Consider the following 17,022-nt stretch of genomic DNA (forward strand, 5'->3'; position numbering starts at 1 on the left):
ACTCGGCCTTGTTGGTGATGACGAGGAGAGATTCACTCATGGATCACTAGTTTCAACCTTCAATGTTGAACCGCATGTCTTCCTTTCTCCTCTGAATGCCCCCCTCACTCTTTTTGGTTCCGTTCGGAACATTAAGGCAGCCAGATCATGGCCCTCAGTTGCTGCTTCTAGTACCTGCCGCCCCCTTCAGATTGTAGATGTAAGGGTTATGGACAAACATGCAGTTCCAATCACGCTTTTCCTCAGGCGGTGGCTCCTCTGTTCCGCAAAAACAACCAATACTCTGCTTTCAATCTTCAGAATTCCTTCAGTGCCCTGGATTTGCCTGGAAGCAGCATTTGGAAGCTATATGGGATGGAAGGCAATGACAAACTTGACATCGCCAGGATTCTCACATCATTTTTTCACAAGCCCCTGCGGCAAGTTCAGAAAGAGAAAGACCTTCAAAGCTCCTACCTCCTCTCGTCTCAGATCTGCAGAGAAAAGAGGAACTCTAATTTTTTTTCCTCATTTCAGATCCAAATCAGGCTCATCTCTGGCAAAACTCTGCTTCAATGGGTGAGCACTTCGGACCTAGTGCAAGACCTCAAGCATGCTCTGGAACTTAAGATGGGGATACCCTCTGCAGCTCAACGACTTCTCCTCAAAGGTAAACAACTTGAGGATCCCTATCCCCTCTATTTTTACAGCATCAAGGGAAATGCCTCCATTATTTTTACCCTTCGTTTGAGAGGGGGAGCTGTAGGATAGTTATCCTCAGCTAAGGCGTTTTCATACAAAGATGATGCCCATGCCCAGAGGCCTGAGAAGACAGCTCCACCAGTTCAGGCTCCCAAACCTTTTCTGGTGGAAAAACTGGAGGAAACCCCCTCCATTGAAATAATGCATCAAACATTGGATGAGAAAACCCAAAAGTTTGCAGAGCATGCCATTATTTGCAGGTTCAATGGGCTATGGCCACGCACAGCAGACCTCTACTAGTGGATTCACTCCCTGTAGAGTTCGGTTCTGTTATACTCAAAGGGCTTCTTCATTGTAGTGTTTGCCTTTGAAGAGGACTATCAAAGAGCTTTAACTGCAGGGCCATGGTTCTGGGGCTCAGCAGGTTTATTCCTCACCCCCTGGTTCCCAGATTTCGATCCCTCTACAAAAATCATCACCAAGCTCCCAATCTAGGTCAGACTTCCTAATCTCCCGGCTCATCTATGGCACTTTGCTGTATTCCAAGGGATCAGCAATACTCTAGGCCTCCTTCTAGACACAGACACTTCTAGAGGGGAAAAGGGCCTATACACCTCCGCCAGAATCTGTGCAGAAATAGACATGAGCAAAGGTCTCCCTGACCAATTCAATCTCAAAATTGGAGACTTCCATTGGACTCAGACCCTGGATTACGAGAATACAACCTTTCACTACCGCAACTGCCACCAAACAGGGCACCTTCAGAGCTCTTGCCCCTCAATTCCTGCCCAAAAGAAGAAAGCCAATCCTAAGCAGAAATCCAAAAGCTGGAAGCCTCACGACCCTCCCCCCATGGACGATTTTGATTTTAGCTCGGATGAAGAGGAGGAGATTGAGGAAGAAGTGGAAGCAAAGCTGGCACAGGATCCGCCCTCGGCTGAGCCTGAGGATTTGTCTATCCAGCCAATCTCTCAGAAAAGGAATCATGAATCCTCTTCGTCGGATTCAGATAAGGAAACCTCTCAGTCAGCCCAACTCAGTTTGCAAATCTTGCCAACTCAGCAGTGCCCTACTGACTGGACCAAAGTTGGTAAAAAGAAAGGGAAAAAATGCAAAATAGTTGACTCTTCCCATGTTGGGTAGAATCCTCTGCTATGTTTTCTGCTCCTCATTTCTTCTAGTCTCTCCCTGTTCAGCTCTATTCTCTTCTCTTCTTTCTAGGAGCCGAGGTGGATAGTCTATCCTTTCCGGCTACCTGTGCTCTTGCTACTCTTGGCTGTAACTTTCTTTTGTACTATACGTCTTCTTAATAGAATTAGTTTTACTGAGAAAAAAAAATGATGTAAGGACCATATCGGAGTGGTCTGAGTTTCTAATAGGTTTCGATAAGGCGTTCCTTTTGCAAATGCAACCAAACTTTGCCGCCCACTTGAAACTTGTGTAGCACTCGATGTTGATCATGTCGCTGCTTGTACTTGGCATTTGATTTCTTGAGAATGTCATGGACCTGCTGTCGAATATGTTGGATGTGCTCAATGAAGTTGTTTGCCTTATCTGTTTCAGACTGGACATGAGCCGAATCTGCGTGAGTAGCTGCAAATGGCATGGCCACATCAATGGGACATAGTGGCTGGAATCCCAAGACCACATGAAAAATGGCTATGGCCATTCGAGTTGTGGAGAGCCCAGTTGTAGCTGTGCTGAACATAGGGGAGGATCTCGTCCCATATGCGTGGATGCTTTGAGTTGTACATGCATAGAATGTGTACAATCATCCTATTGACAACCTCTGTCTGGCCATCAGTTTGAGGATGGAAGGCTATGTACTTAGTGAGTTTGGTGTCTAGCATCGACCAGAGACTGGACCAAAATGTATTGAGGAACCTACTATCCCGATCTAAGATGATAGATTGTGGGATCCCAAAGTGTACCCACACTTTTTTAAAGAAGAGTTTAGCAGTGGCTTCTGTTGTGATATTCTTCTTGCAGGTTGCCATAATGGCCATCTTTGAGTACCTGTTGATGACCAAAAAAACACAGTCATTTCCATTCTTAGTGAAACTAAGGCCTAACATGTAATCCATGGAGATGGATTCCCAAGGTCGACTAGGGGTAGGCAGCGGGGTATAGAGGTCTTGCTTCTCGATATTCAGTTTGGAAATGGCGCAGGGAATGCATGATCTAATGTACTTCCCGACATCCCGTCGAAGGTTTGGCCAATAGAAATACTTCTGCAGTACTGCTACCATTTTCTCGAACCCGAAATGCCCAACAGCATGACTGTAGTGTGCTTCCCAAATCATCTTGGCATGCTCGCTTGAAGGAACACAAAGGTGACCCAGGTGGCATAATAGGGCATCCTAGAGGTGAAAATCTGGAACATGCTAACCCTCCAAGAGTGTCTGGTATGTGTGGCTTAATTCTGGGTCACTTTTGTAAAGAAGTGGTCAGTCAGAAGTCTTGTGCCCATAAGAGTTGAGCACAGTGGTTAATGCCATGATCGGTGGTCAACTGAGGCAATCTGCAACATTATTGGTGCTAACCTTCTTATACTTGATATTCAAATGGAAATATTGCAGGTATGTGGACCACTTCTGATGGCGATCATTCTGCAATTTCCCTTGGGTCTGTATGAACTGCAGGGTTTCGTGGCCTATGTGGATGATCATTTCCTTCCCCAAAATGTAATGCTTCCATTGTCGACAGGCCTGCACAATGGAATACATCTCTTTGTCATAAGTGGGATACTTCTATACTATGTCTGAAAGTATCTCACTGTGATATGCCACTGGATACCCATGTTGAGTAAGAACTTCTCCAATAGCATAGTCAGAGGCATCTATCTCGACCTCAAATGGTTGTTGCAAGTTTGGTAACGTGAACACTGGTGCCAAGCAGAGGTGATATTTCAACTTTGTGAATGCCTTCTGTTGAGATTCAGACCAAAAGAATTTTTCTTTTGCTCCTCCCTTGGTGACTTGACTCAAGGGCCAAGTGATATGAAAAAATCCCAACATGAACCTGTTGTAGAAGTTGGCAAGACCTAGAAAGATGCAGAGCTCTGTCAGAGTGGTTGGAGATGGCTAGTCCTGAATGACTTGGATCTTGGCTGGATCCACATGCACCCCTTGTTCATCAATAATGTATCCCAGATACTGAACTTGGGTCATGCCAAAAGTTCATTTCTCCAAATTGGCACATAAGTTGGGTTGCTGCAGTGTTTGTAGAACCTGTCGAATGTGGTGGAGGTGCTCTTCCCAACTCTGGCTTAATATTAGGATGTCATCCAAGTATACCACTACAAATGAGTTGGTGAATGGTCGCAAGATGTCATCTATTAGCCTCATGAAGGTTGCAAGAGCATTCGTCAATCTGAAAGGCATAACCAACCATTTGAAAAATCCCTCCTTGGCTTTGAAGGTAGTCTTCCACACATCGGAGGGTTTTATTGGTACTTGGTGATATCCTAACTTCAAATCAATCTTGCTGTAATATTTTCCCCCCTTCAGTTGGTCCAGGAGGTCATCAATCTGTGGGATCGGGTACCTATTATGGACATTGATCTTGTTTAGTGCCTGATAGTCAATATAGAGTCTCCAAGTCCCATCCTTCTTCTGTACCGACACAATCGCGCTCCCACAAGGCGATGAACTCGGATAGATGTGACCTTTCTGCTACAGCTCCTGAATCTGCCTCTTGATTTCATTGTTCTCTAGAACGAAGTACTAATATATTGGTCCATTGGGTAGCAGTGCACCTGGGGTTAGATCAATGGAGTGCTTGACCTGACAGTGTAAAGGAACCCCTGCAGGGGAGGTGAAGATGTCCTTGCACTCCTCCATGACCTTGTCCATCTATAGTTGTCATGCAGACGGGCCTTATGTGGAGGTTGTGGCCACCGTCTTCTGCTTTCCTTGAGGGCATATCATCAGGAAAACAAATTTCCCAGTTTTGGAAATGAGCTTACTGCATTGTTTTGTAGTAACCAAAGAGATGGCTATAGGCAGTGCTACCTCTGATATCTTGTACAACTTATTTCCCAAAGTAATAATAACAACAAGGGGCCTTGATTCATACATAGCATGTTGCTTCCACAAGTATGGTTGTCCTAATAATACATCACAAACTTCAAGGGGAGAAATGTCACACAATACCTCATCTGTGAAGGGCTTGATGTTGTATGGAAGGTGACACTGCTAGCTAATGTGAAGATCCCGTCCTTGGCGAAGCCACTCGATGGTGTATGGTTTTGGATGTGCTGTGGTCGGTAAGCCCAGCCACTTCATGAAATTTGCCAAAATGAGGTTCTTTTGGCTCCCGTTGTCAACAATGAACTGTAGCAGGGAGCCCTTTACCCACATCTGGGAGTGGAAGAGACTCTCCTCCTCCTTTGGATATTCGGGTTCCTCTTCTGGAACTTCGTGGTGGAAACAATGGCGTTGGGATCTGCATTGATAATCTACTTCCCTTTGTCATTCCTCTTATCGGGTTCTGACTCAGAGTTAGAACATGCATCTAATTTTGAAACCTTTAGCTTGGCCACCAGTGACTGCTTGGCCCAACATTCACTTGTGTTGTGAGTGGAGTTCTTATGGAACTCACACCACTTTCCCGTGTCCTTTTTCGGCTTTGTGGAGTTGTTCTTTTCTTGCAACTTTGGCGGGTTGTCTTGGGTCACCCTGCCTTGGCTTTGTCCTCTATTCTATGGTTTGGGGGCACCTTTCCCTTAATTTGGATTTGCAGATCCAAAGTCTCACTTCTTCTACTTAAACTTTTTCTCGACCTTGACGGCATATCGATATGTCGTGCCGAGAAAGGAGATGTTTAGGAATTCTCTTTCATCCTGGATGTAATTATGCAGGCAGCCACGATATTTGAGTATCAAATGCTGCTCTGAATCCTTGATACTGAACTTTGTGTGAAGGGTATGGAAAATATTGGTAAACTTTGGAACGTCTTGGTCCCTTCCCTGCCGCAGCGTGGTCCACTTTATATATTGATCCTCATAGCTTCCGAAAGGGTAGTAATGCTCCTTGATGACATCCCGAAATGAATTCCAAGTGGGTGCGACTGAAAATAGTGAGCCTGTACTTTCATCCTTCTGCTCACAGTCAGTTTCCCACCAGTCCTTAACGTGGGGGGCTACTTTGAGAAGAGTAAAAATAATCTTTTCCCAACTGGAAAAATCATGAACATAAAAATAACCCTCTAGCAGATTTAACCATTTATCGACAGCATCTGCATCTATCTGACCCTTGAATATGGGGATTTCAAAATTAACTTGTACCTTAAACGGCGTGGCATTTCTAGGGTAGTAATTGGAAGCCAGTGCGTCGCCCCTGGGTAGCCGCTGAAGGATTTGGGAAAAGTTGTCCATCATCGCGTTCCTTTGTCACTCGAGGGCTTCTTTAAGCAAGTTTTTGATAGGATCTCCTGCCACCTCATCTTTCTTTTCATCCGCCATGGGAGGCCATTAGGATTTGTGAGGCTAGTCTTGCAAAGGTTCGACCAATTCAAGCCCTAACTCTTTATATCCTGACCTCGTTGGGGACATGCAAAGAAAAACATAGAAAAAGCAAACCACTTTGATACCACTGATTCAGATTTAAACAGGAATGCAACAAATTACAGAGATAAACATAAACACAGAGATGCAGCAGAAATAATACTTCATTTCATTAATGTAAAATATTGAAATATTCTTACAAACAGAAATGGAAATAAATCAGGTAGGGCGATGGTAGCTTATCTCTAAGAAGAGATGTGGTGGCTACATGCCTCTAAACTATGTTACAATGAGGCTCAAAGGCCTATTTATTGTTGAGAAACAATGGAAAACCCTAAACATCTTAAAACCTAACCCTAGAATATGAAAGCCAAACTATGGGCCCCGTTTGGGTAAATTGGTACATCAACTTCCCAGGGTCGTAACTTTGGCATATGATCTCCGCTTGATGCACACAATATTTCATTAGAAAGATCTATCCAAGAACTACAACTTTGGGAAGAGAAACATCAGTCCACGGACCCATGTTGCTCCCAATTTTCCCAAAAACCGTTGTTTAGGGCCTCAAATGACTCCGGAAGTTCAGGACCTGAAAAAATGCTAAAAATAGTAAATTGTGCTACAATTAAGGAAACTGAAAAGCTCAAAGAAACAATGGTGGGGGTCTAAGTGGACTTTGTGGGTGGCCAACAATATCCACCTGAATCAGTTGAGGAATAATTATGAACTCTTCATTGTTAATAAGGAGAGTCATCCTCAAGTAATTGAGAACCTAAAATAGATATGGTTTTTCATGTATATGATTTAGGAAGAAAAATAGAAATCCATGATCAAAGAGTGAAAAGATTAGCTAACATAGGCTCAAGATCTAAAGAAACATGCATGTGAATTGGATTTCAAATATATATCTTGTGAACCCCTTCCATGGTTTATCCTATATTCTTACATGATTTGTGTACTTCATTTAGATTGAGGCAATTAGTGTTAGGAAAACCACATGAGGTAAAACACTTGTAACACTTCATGGATTTGCTTTTCCCTATCATATTTGATGACAAAATATTATTATGTGAATTATACCAAGCGTCCATGTGGTCTTAGTTAGATGATGATTGGGTGTGCTATTAAGGCACTCCTATTTGTTAAGTCATCGGTTCAATTCCCTGCCCGATTCAGGCATTATTCTTGGAAATGACCATGGTGTATCATCACCAATTTTAAACTTATATATATATATATATATATACATACACCAAGTAAAGTCTTGTTGGAACCTAACCCTTATGTTCAGAATGTCCAATTATGATCTTTACGTCCTATGTCCTCAATTTGTTTTAGTGGAAAAAGGATACTAAATTTTATGCATAAATTGAATGAGTACCCATTTCTAGGTGTTGTAACAAATGACTACTGAGACTAGAAAATATTAAATGGAATCAATAACCATTAGACATCATCAAATTTTTGTTGTGATTGATTATCCAAAAGTTCAAAGGGATCATTATTTGGAGGCACTTTTGATTTCTCATGATCTGTGGGACAAATTTCCCAATTAATTAAAGAGTAGGAATTTAGTAAGATATCCATTCTTCAATTTAGCTCTTAATAGGGAAACATTTTATAACAACTATTTTCTAAGGCATGGATCAATATGGATAGGTTTAAAGTTTCAATACCCTATCATATGGTGTATAACCTTGTTCAATAGGGCACTTGTTAAATGAGAAGTGTAGGATGAAAGGACACACTAGAAACAAATGGATAGGACCTTGTGCTACCACAATATAGGAGAGTTTAGGAACCTAACTTTTAACTAGGTAAAGCTACATGCAAGGGTTCTAGAGTTGAATAGATAGGGTTTCATAGGGGATATGCAGCCATACAAAATAGGAACCATCATTTCAACACCTTTTTGCTGAGGGAATGTTCTCTTTTTTATCCTAACTAATACTCATTTTGTCTCCTCTTATAAAAAAATATAGTCATTTCCATGTCATTGTTGTAATTTTTCTCAAGTAGTTTGACATTTATCCCTTTTGTTTCTTGCATGGATGAAGAAAAATGTATAAAGATATTGCTTGTGTTTTTATGATATATTAAGGTGAATTTACAAAGAATTATTTCCAATAAATACTACTGAATCAAAATATGAATTACTATAGTGCCTCCAAGTCATTATGAAGGATTGGTTACCAATTATATTCCATGATAGCTCATTGGGGTTTTTGATTGACATATACTAGGTTTCAACCTCAACAAAATCCCACATAGGATACATGGTTTCTTTAACATGATTGTAGGCGAATACCAAATAGGGAATCATCCCAACTAACTTGTATCACCCTCCTCCCACATTTACCCAAGTTGAATATTCCATTGGGGTAAACATGTGATAAGAGGATACTACTATCAAATTCAACTCCCCATGTATAGTTAAGGAAGTGGAACTGACACAACACAACCAACTTGACCTTCTGCACATACCACAGAACTTACAGGGGCCAACCAACCCTTCCAGGTGATCAACCCTTGCAACAACTTGACACTTCACTAGCCTAGAACCTCAATTGCTCCTATGACATGGGCATGCATGCGACTGGGGTCCTCCAGTCACCCTCGCAACATGGGCATGCAAGCGACTCAGGTATTTTTTAGCTAGTTTTGAGCCTGCGACCCTGAATTATGTGCGTCCTTTTCAGGGCTAGAACTTAGGCCACTGATCATAATAACATGAAACTTTCAGGAATGAAAAGTAACATCGAAACAATATTAAAAATGAAAATACTTGGCTGGAACCCTACTAGCCATGACAGGCATTTCGCCAAACATGTCACAAACATGCATTCTATATGTAATGACAACATATCTAGGCATAGGTGTCTCATACTTATCTGAGAATCACTAAGAGGCATTGATGCCTTATCAAATTAGCTTCATTTTCACCTATTAGGTCATATATTCATTGTACGTTCATTTACAAATCAAAACATGATAAGAGCCATACATCACCACTATCATAAAACATGCACATAACCAGCATATAACCAACAAAAATAACAAGGATGCTTCAGCCATAAATGCCTCATATGAACCAATATATTTTCTCATAAAATAGCAAGGAGAAATAGTTCTTATTAACGAATGATTAGGTGAACCAGGTTCGAGACTTCCATGTACCACCCCACCATAGATTGGCTAAACCAAATCTTCTTTCAGCTAATCACCCTAATGCCATATTCGAAGCATGAATGTAGGAATCATAACCAAAATAAACTAGGGATTCCCGAGGCTAAACTACCTCACCCTCATCAATAAAACCAGGCTTTACCGCAATCCTCACCAGATCACTAGGCCCTGAACAATAAACATACAATACTATGTTTTACCGCAATCCTCACCGGATCACTAGGTCCTAAAAAATAAAAATACAATACCAGGATTTATCGCAATCCCCACCAATTTGTTAGGCCATAAAGAAGCATGGATTCCACCAAATTTCTCCACCCACACCATGAGAAATTTTCTCGTCTCCTGGTATCTAGGATTTACCACAATCCACAACGAATCATTAGGCCCTAACCAAGATTCCAGTCTCTGAGATTTACCACAATCCACACTGGATCACTAAGCCCTAACCGAGACTACACCTCTAGACTTTATATTATATCCCATCCCGGGGTTCCTAGGCTTGATAGAGAGCACCCACCTCTAGGATTTACCATATATACCACCATTCACTAGTCGAAGATTACTAGGCCTAACGAGGTACAAATACCTGGATTTACTGTAATCCTCAGTCCACTTCAGGGGCTCAGTCCACTTCAGGGGTTACTAGGCCAGTGGCCTTACCGCAATCCACAGTCTGGTTCAGGGATCATTTGGCAATATTTTATTTCCTTTCAGAGATCCACCTCACCCAGCTTCGAATCCATCTGACAATCCATCTCAACCAAAACATGAGAACTCCATCACACCATGACTATCTAGAAATGGAAAGGCTAGGATGAAAAACACTATCACACCTAGAAAAACCCATGTCCATGACAACAAGGGAAACAAATAGACACATGTATAGCCATGCATGCCAAAACTAGCAAGGAAATCATACATGAAATTCGATACCTGCAAAGAATCCCGTTGTAGCTGCTTGATCCTAATCTTCCTTGATATTTTCTTCATCTTTTCCTTCTTTGCTTTTCTTGATCCAATGCTGAAGTGCTCCAAGAAAAATCTAAGTGCCCAAGAGTGTGAGAGAGGGAGAGAATAAAAAGATAGCTCCAAAATTGAACTGATCCTCATAAGCATTTTTATTAATGAGGCCTCTAATTTCTTCAATTTTCCATTATTTTCCTTCATTTTATTCCTCACATGCAACTTGTGACCTTTCACCTTCGTTTTCTCCTAATTTCCATTGTTTTCATAAATAAGTTGCCGACCATTTTTCCTTTCCAAAGCCTTTGCCATTGCATTTACCATTTTCCTCTAGCCATAACAATCAAAATGAACACCCACTAGGATGTTTTTCCCAACATTAAGCTTGGAATAAGTGTCCCATAACCATGGTTATTATTTTTTCATTTATTAACTTTTACATGGAATTTTTACCAGGGCTGTTATAGAACCCTCCCCCTTGGGGGAACACTGTACTCAGTGTTCAATGAATCCTACGACCAACAAAACTAATGAAAGAAAAACATACTATCAATGGATCTTTATAAAAAAAACTTGTTGCACTATTTAAAATGATCACCTACTGAAAACATGACAATCATACTATTTATTGGAGCTTTATAGCACATCTCATTTATGGTATTTACAATAAAAATCACATATATACCATACTGTCTATGGAACTTTATAAATCCAACTTGATACAATATTTACAATAATATACACATATGCACATTTTCTCAACGAACAAATAAAAGGATATGATACCGATATCAGCAACAAGGGAATCCAAAGGCTTACACCTCCACCCTCAAAAGTAGTACCAAGATTTACTTCCTTCCTAGGAAGTCCAAAATCCACTGCCAAAGTCAAAACTACATCCAATGTACAATGCTACAATCCTGCGCCACTTGTCCTCTAAGTGAAAAATTACTTAACTTAATTAGTATTTTTACTTAACTTAATTAGCTTCTTATTTCTCTTGATTATATTTGGTGTTATTATCATCAAACAACTTCCAAATCATAAAGAACAATGAGACAAGAGGACACAAGATATAGGTGATCATCCAGGGCCAAAACCTCCCCACTTTAGAGGATAACCCACAAGAATTATTCTCTTCTGATAGAAATTCAATTTATGAATTCCATTACCTATGACCCTTGACCAAGACCCTCCAAGACAAAGTCAAAAATTTCTATCTTTCCTTGCATCAACTTCTGTAATTTCGACCTCTAGAAAATTCTTTTGCAATTATGACTGCCAACAAATTCTTCTGCAATTTCGACTCAATGGTTTCTTCTGCAAATTTGACCCAACAATTTATTCTGCAATTTCGACCCAACCATTTCTTCTAAAACTTCGACCTGCCCAACAACTTTCCAGCACTTTGCCTTGCCCAATAATTTTCTAGCACTTCAACTTGCCCAAAAAATTTCCATCACTTTGACTTTCCCAACAGCTGTAGAAACCCTAACACAAGAGAGAGAGAGGCCCAAAAATTCAATCTTTCTTTTCTTCTTCTTTTTTGTCCTTTTCTAGTTTCTATCTTAAGGAGATCGAACTTTCTTGAGTGAGTGTCCAAATGAGGTCAAGTTCCTTCTTATTTATATGCTTGTGAGCGGTACAAATTTCTATCTTTAGGCTAACTTGTCCATTCATGTAGGCCAAATTGATCTTTGCACCATGACGAGATCTTGGAAAGTATTTTGGCTCAAATAAATTTTCTTTACAATAGGTGACATGCCCAAATTGGTCTTCAATACATGACAATTACTCAATACTCTTTATGAGAATTCTAGAAGCACTCAATTGGTGCTTGACCAAAAAATAAGTTTATGATTAGTCCTCTAACTCTCAACTCCTCAAAACTCATTGATAGAAACCTTCAAACAAAATTAAATTTCTCTTGAGAATGAAACCCATGCCTCAAGAATAACAATAATAAATTTATTTTTCTCTTTACATAAAATCATGATTACTTTTTTCAGTATGAAGATTGAACCTAGTTACATATTTCAACATTTCTCCCTCCCTAAAGTATCCCTAGATTGTCAAAATCATGATCATGCTCTTATATTTGTATATTTTTCTTGGTGGTATGTGTCAATGAATGTTATGTTGAAAAGTGTAACTAGTATCGGTTTTCATAATTGCTATTTGGCTCATGACATGATGTAATCATTATGTACTTGTTGAAATAAGAAAAAGAAAAAGTTGTAAAATAAAATTTATTTTTTTAAGCATGGGTTTCATGCTCAAGGTCATTGATCATTAGGTCATAGCACCCATTGAGTGCTCCTAGGTTTTTTCATGAGTCATGGTTATTGTTATATTGTAAAAGACCCAATTAGCCATGTTGAAAAATTAAGTTGAAAAGGTTGAAATTTTTAATCAAATACATTGAGCAAAATTCATCTTCACGTTAGCTAATTCACCTCCATAAGAGAAGTCATCATTTCGGCCGTACTAGAGATAATTATCCATCATTTGATGCCTATTAATAAGTGATTGTCGGCATAATTTCAACTACCATCAATCTCATAAAATTCGGTCTGCAATTGCAAATATTCAGTCTTTTATTACAGGGTATTTGTCAAGGATAATTTTAGGGGCGAATGTTCGCCCTTTGGCGAAATTAAGGGGTTTTAAATTTTTAGTGTGCGAATATTTTGTATCATAGTACATTTTTACAAATCACCTCAAATAGCCCACCTTATTTTAAGGGAGAGGGTAAAAAATGTAAATTTAGCCCTTGAAATTAGGAGTTACAACCTTCCATTCGCCCATTTTCAAGAATAGGTTTTATTTAAGTGAATCCATTCGCCCATTTTCAAGAATAGGTTTTATTTAAGTGAATCCTATGGGCCAAATACCATATTTATAAAAGAGGTATGGTAAATTAATAAAAATATAAATAAATGAAAGGTATGGTAAATAAATAAAACATTTTTTATATTTACTCCATAAGTCACCTGGTGTAAACAAATAAAAATATAAGTAAAGTGGAGGTACGGTAAATAAATAAAATGTCTTTTTATACTTACTCAAAAGGTATGGTAAATAAATAAAAATATAAATAAACTAGACGTATGGTAAATAAATAAAACCCTTTTTATATTTAGTCCATAACCCTCGTTCTATTTATGAAGGCTCAAGAAAGAGGTTTTATTTAAGTGAATCCTATGGGCCAAATACCATATTTGTAACAAAGGTATGGTAAATTAATAAAAATATAAATAAACTAGAGGTATGGTAAACAAATAAAACATTTTTTTATATTTACTCCATAATTCACCTTATATTTACGAACACTCAAGAAATGGGTTATATTTAGGTGAAACCTATGAGAAAAATACTATGGGACAAATACCATGGACTAGATTGTTATTAATACCATGCAAAAAACCATTATTAACCCTAATATTAGAATTAATAAAAATAAAAATGGCACATGGTATTGACCCATGGTATTCACCAAAATGGCACATGGTATTGACCCATGGTATTCACCTGGAATGTGGCCTATTTAAATGGGGGAATTAAACCAGCATAGATCCATTTTTACTCTTCTCTAAGAGTTCACAATGCTAAGATTCACTAGGACTTTACAAAGTTTTATTATTTAGTGAAAGACTCGCCAAGATCTTACAAGATTTTATAATTGAGTAAAATATTCGCCATGCCTGGTGAGAGATTCGCCAAAAAATTATATATACATATTATATTATTGATAAAATCACCTTCCATTTTTTCTATATACCATGGAGATTCGCCCATTTATTATATCTATAAATTTAGGGGGGGTTCTTAAAATTTTCCCTGGTATTTGTACAAGTGTGAAGAAGCTTAACAAGGTTATATTTACTACGGTTTGGTTCTCCTCAAGGTTTCATTGATACAATGACTTTGATTTCTTATATATCTCTTTTTTTTATACTCTTGTGGCCGAGAATTACAAAGAGATTCACTCTCCCTTTTGTGATCACTTTTGAAGTTGATTGAGTACGTTTTCTGGGAAATTAGTTGGTTATTACAGTGGTGACTTCAACCCTCCTTGATAGTGACTTCGGGACTTCAATTCGGTCCTCTTATTCAAACTATTATTGGTGGAAAAAAGTGACACCTCGTCCAATAAATATGAAGATATCCAGCAAATATGAAGTCAAGCTGGAGAGGCCTAGTAAATCCCTTACAAGACTATATAAAGAGGAAGAATTCAACCTCCTAGAAGAGAAAAGAAAGACACACACATATCTACTATGATCTGTGAGACAAAGAAGAGTGCAAGGACTTAGAAGAGGAAGAGGAGTATAGAAAAGAAGAAAATTACTCTTGGGAAGTCTCTAATATCTAAATTTGTTCTTCATAACTCACTCATGCAAGATATCTAAATATTCTAGGGTTTCCACAAGTCTGAGAGGTGCATGAAGACTATAGCCTCTTTTTGAAGACTGAAACTCTTACTATGAATACTCTATACAAAATTCAAGAGAAGAAACATCTTGTCATCTTGGAAAATGCATCTTAGTTTTCTATTCTAGAAGAGTCATCTTTGAAGATATTATGAGAGTATATTGAATCAACATCACATGCCTTGGGACCATATTTTGAAGCAAGGAAGCAGTAAAATAATATTGAATTAGAAGGTATGTCAAAAGTTGTAGCAACTAATATAGTTGGAAATAATACCTTAAATTAGAATTTTCAGGAATCTTGTTGAAAAACAATGGAATAATTTCTTGAAGGAAGTATCAAGAAATTTGGGACTAGTTTGAAAGAAGCCCTCTTATGAAAGAATTGTACCATTAGATCAAGGAAGAAAATATCTAGTCTTTTGTTTGTTTTATTAGCCCATCCACACAGTAAAATTGGTTGAGATCAAACACACATGTGATCTGCAACAATGGAAATTAGGCTAGGTTAATATCCTATGACCATTCTACCCTTTATTTAAGTTAGGAATAACTAGCTTGTTTAAAGAAATATGATATGAGGGGAGAAACCAAATGAAGTGACTATTTTATTGCTAATACATATACTAACCTAGAATCACCACCACACTAGGAACAACCTTCGCATAATTACAAATATTGAAAGCATCAACTTATTGTGAAATATATAAGGAAGGGTAAATAATATATTATTGAGTGGTCTTCAATCTATAACCCCCTTCTTCCTAAATTGGATCACTCCTAGATCATACTTGGGTAAAATTAGGCTATAGTGTGGAATGAATAAGCCCGCTCTTGGTTGGGGTATGTCTAGTCTCGCATAGGTATAATCTGTAATGATCTGGGCATTTCACTTTTTGACTATTAAAATATTAGTTTGTTTCTTATAAGTACCGCCAACACCATTTTTTGAAATTGAAAAAGTGATTACATGACTCCAGGAACTTCCACTACACCCAAGGAAGGAGGGGAATTGAATTCCCAGAAATACTAAGACTCCACTACATCACAATCGATCTAGTCTTAGGCTCAAAAATAGCATGAGAAATATCTCCACCAATTCGAAGTGGTTTTCTTTAGGGGGAGAGATCCCATGAACACTAAAAACCACAAGATTAAAAAAGGTTTGGCTTGAAAGGATAAGAAACCAGTGAAAAATAAAGTGCTCTAGTCCTATTGATGTTGCTAGAAATTTGTCAACCAAGGGGGTCTCCCTAATGTGAAACCCAAATTAGACCTCAAACTTTTTGGAGTAGGAGCCCCAACTGAAAATATGATTAGTTACCATTTTCCTTAGGGATTTTCCTTCGCTTCCATTATTAACATAAGAGGCTATACAAACATTGTTTGAAATAAGCAGGTAAGCTGGCACTGTGAGGCATACAATTGTAATGTATATAAGATACTTTCACAGAAAGGAGGAAGAGAGTGAGCCTCTAAAATAAAAGTAATAGTATTAGCCTAAAAGAGACACACAAGAGAATAAGAGGATCATTAGTTAACCTGAAAATTAGTTCTCAAGAAAACCATGATCATAAAACCAAATACAACACACCTTCAACAAGATAAGTACCAAAGCCACCAAAATAGTCCAATTTCCTTAGTAAATATGAAAAAAACATATAACACAAACATCTAAATAATAGTCTTATGACATTCATGATACATACATGAAAATGTGTTGGCTCTTCGAGATTTATATATTAAATGGAAGTGCCAAGATAGACAAGTACAATGCTACCACACGAGCCCTAATAGTGGAACATTAAGTCACCACTTTCTTCTTCAAATAAATATATTCTCTCCTATGTGAATTATAGAGAAGACAAGGTGGGAAGTTCAAGTGCCAAAAGTCCTTTTTCTTGAGCTATGAAGGGTGCATAATTTATAACAAATGGGGTGAATCTCCACCTCCCATGTGACCCTTGACCTCCATCATGACTCTTGAGATCTACAATGACTTTTCAAATTCTTAGATGACCTTTGAGATTCTATATGACTTTAGAAATTTCTAGTGACTTCATATTCCATGTGGGACCCTTAGTCTTACACATATTTAAATTTTCTCATTTTGGGAAATGACAAAATTACATTCCACAAATTATGTGGCAAGATACTACGACATATGTTACTTCTGAGTTGATTCTTGACAATGATGGCATGGAACTTCATAATGATGTGGAATTTCCAAGCTTCTCCTTTTGTTGCTTT

This window comes from Pinus tabuliformis, chromosome 9 (genome assembly GCF_031772625.1).
Source record: "Pinus tabuliformis cultivar Carrire ecotype Pingquan chromosome 9, CPIR1, whole genome shotgun sequence".
Taxonomy (NCBI): Eukaryota; Viridiplantae; Streptophyta; class Pinopsida; order Pinales; family Pinaceae; genus Pinus; species Pinus tabuliformis.